We start from the raw sequence: 3,430 nt of genomic DNA, 5'->3' as shown, positions 1-3,430 counted from the left end.
CTGATTATGGGTGTAAGTTTTTGAATTTTCAATTCAAGCAGTCGTTCTTAATTTAAAGTGTGTTAAGCTATATCTAATGCTTGTTTTATTAAAGATCCTGTAACACATTTTTTTCATGGTTTTTATTTCATAAATATGAATATCAAATTAAGATTAAGAGGATATTTTTTCGTTTCGTGAAATATGGAATATATTTTCACGAAACATGATAAAATGCCACATATTTTCACGAGCCGGTACGGCGAGTGAAAATATGTGGCATTTTATCATGTTGAGTGAAACTATATACCATATTTCACGAAAAACGAAAAAATAACCTTTTTATTTAATTTCATTATCAAAGAAAATGGTAACGAATCCCCTTGCTTGCTACCAACAGCAATTGTACAGCGCGCAGTAATTTATGCGTAAGCACGCGCTGTTTGGCGCTACATTGTGACGTCATGTAAACGACTCTTCAAACGTCTGCACAGCGTTAATTACTGAATTAACGATATTGGTGTTCGGATTAATTTTCTTAGTTAGACCATTTTCTATCAAGCTGGATAGTTTTCAAAACAATATTCAAGAAAAAGTTGTTTTGCATTTATTAGATTTTTCAAACAAAACGGCGAAAGAAGTCCCTTAAAATAAATATGAGTTTTGACTCCGCCCACTTTCATATTTATATTACATATTTATTTTTAAAAAATATGAAATATATTTGACTGATATAGCACCATATTTCATGGGTAAAATTAAATAATTGTCAAAATTTTAAGTTCCAATCAGCATTATTTATTAAAATATTACCGAATTTAACATTTTATGTAATTAAAGGGAGGTAATTAGAAATTCATTTTCTATAAATTCTCAGTCAAATTTTCCAATAAGAAATGAATGCATATAAGTTATTGATTAAATATAATATGCAACAATAATTGCAGTACACACTTTACATATTCTTCGATATTTGAAAAATGTTTTATTTGCATAATTATATACATATATAACTTTTTGCAAGTGTGGTATACACACTGTAAAAATATCAATCACAAAGCATACAGGATATTTAACAGTGATATTACGCTGTTTCCATAATCTTATGGTCGATTCTCAAAAGATGTTGTTGCATGAAATGTTTCTTTTATTCAACACACATGGATATTGTATGTGAACACAATATTATGGTGTAAAAATGAGTTGAGGCTTAACTGTTGAGCTACTGCATGCACCAATCGCTCTCAAGGAAATTATGAACGAAAATAAAAATTAAAAAAAAAAACACGAACACCTGTGCATCAGATATATAGCTTTGTACACTGTATCCAAAAGTTTTCGCCAGAATATATGAGTTACGATTATAAAAGTATCGCAAGACATGGTACAGTGAATTGTATAGGTATACTGATTTCGTTGGTGCACTGTGATGTCGCAGTTACCTTGTATGGACAAAATAGGAAACGCTAGTTATTCAGTCATGTCATGTTTCCTTTGCTGTCCATTGTGGCTTAGGGGTTGCCTTTAAGGGTGAAGCATAAGAATTGTATCCACTGTTTAACCCTGCGTAGTCGTAAAAGGCGACTAAATGGATTCGAATTATTGAAGTCTATATATATCTGTACTCCAGTAGTTGAGGTGTTTTTAATTAAAGGTTAGCTAATATCATCTTTCCTGATTCGGTGCCATATGACCGAAACTGTGCTGGTGCGCTATTAAAAAAAACATCCGAACATTGTTGCTAACATTTATTTTTCAGAAAAAAATCTTCATAATTGATGATTTGTTACCTTTAAAAAAAATTGAAATCAGAGTCTCTTTGGAAACATGAAAAATCTTCCGAAAATTACAAAAAGCTGAAACAATATACAGGTACTTGGTAATGAAATACAAAAACAAATTGGAAACTGCAAGCGGGGATAAAATAAAATGAAAAACAAATCTCAACACGGGCATATAATAGTATATAACATTCCAGAATAATAGCGGATACACTGTGAAAGATTTGTAGACATAACAGAACAATAACATTATACATATTTGTACAACATTACTTAAAAACATATAAAAATAGAGTATCAAATATAATTAGAAAGAATCGAAAACATGCGAACAATTGCAATTTTTGGTGCCTTTACAAAATATTTACAAAAATATCCGTCCAAAAAGCCGATAGACCATTCTATTTGTTTTGATACAACTGATTAATACATTTAAACAATCATTGTACATTTCAAAAATTAAATACATAAAACCTGATCATCCAGAATTATTGGTTCTCGGCATAGTTCTATATCATGTTTTTTATATTTATACATTTAGGAACATAACACATGATACAATAATGATATCATACAGTTAAGAAAAAAACATATATCTATATCTGTATATAAAATGAAATCATTAAACAGCATAAAAGAGCACACTTTTATAATAAAAAATATATATAAAATAATAAAATGTACGATGCCCATATGGATATCCCATTAAGCTAAAAGCTTATTTCAAATGGGGTCCATAGAACTAAAAAATAAAGAACTACAACTCTTTCCCCCTAAAAAACAAATAAAACTAATCTAAGTAACTTTGGTCAAGATAATGGTTGAAAAATAGAAATATATTTATAAAAGTATGCACTTTTCTTAATTAAATCTAAAATCACTATCACAGACAATATTTGATCACAGTGCCTAAAACATCACTAGTACACATATACAGCATCTGCTTAACTTTTTTAGCTGTCTAGTAAGTACTCTTTCGCAGATTTTTTATATTGTTCAAAATTATTAATTTATTTTATATATTCTGGCAGATAATTCCAATCTTTAATTCCATTATAAAAAAGGTCTGTTTCATTACAGAATTTCATTGGGGGACAATAAAATTAAAAATGTTTGATCTAGTATTTTAAATCTTACGTCAGCACAACACATTTATTATGTACTCTTTTTTTTGTAAAAAATCTTTTACATGTGTTTGAGAATTGTTTGACTATGTTTTCTACATTTAAGCAATTTAATTTTTCAAAATCATACACTGTTACAGAAGTCATAGGTGTTAAATTCTGAATAAATCTTAATACCTTGTTCTGAGTAATTTGAAACTTTTTCAAATGTTTTGATATACCTTCATACCAAGAGAAACAAGAGTAGTCAAAATGGCACTGAAATCGGACTGAACATAAAAGCTGTTTTGTTTTAGTAACTCAAGTGTCTGCTCTGCCTGTACAGAAATTTGAGCTTGACATTCACTTAAGAAATAATGCTATTTACAATTGTTTCCCCAGATAAATCACTATAGATATACAGACCAATATACTTGACTAAATTCTCACTCCTAATACTATTGACCATTACATGTAACATGAACATGTATAGCAGAAAAAAATAAATAGGACTTAAATTGTAATCGATATATGTAATTGTTTACATTATACAATTATATAACGTAG

The sequence above is a fragment of the Ruditapes philippinarum genome, unplaced genomic scaffold, assembly GCF_026571515.1.
Source record: "Ruditapes philippinarum isolate M1 unplaced genomic scaffold, ASM2657151v2 ctg810_1_1_1_1, whole genome shotgun sequence".
Taxonomy (NCBI): Eukaryota; Metazoa; Mollusca; class Bivalvia; order Venerida; family Veneridae; genus Ruditapes; species Ruditapes philippinarum.
This window is presented reverse-complemented; position numbering follows the sequence as displayed.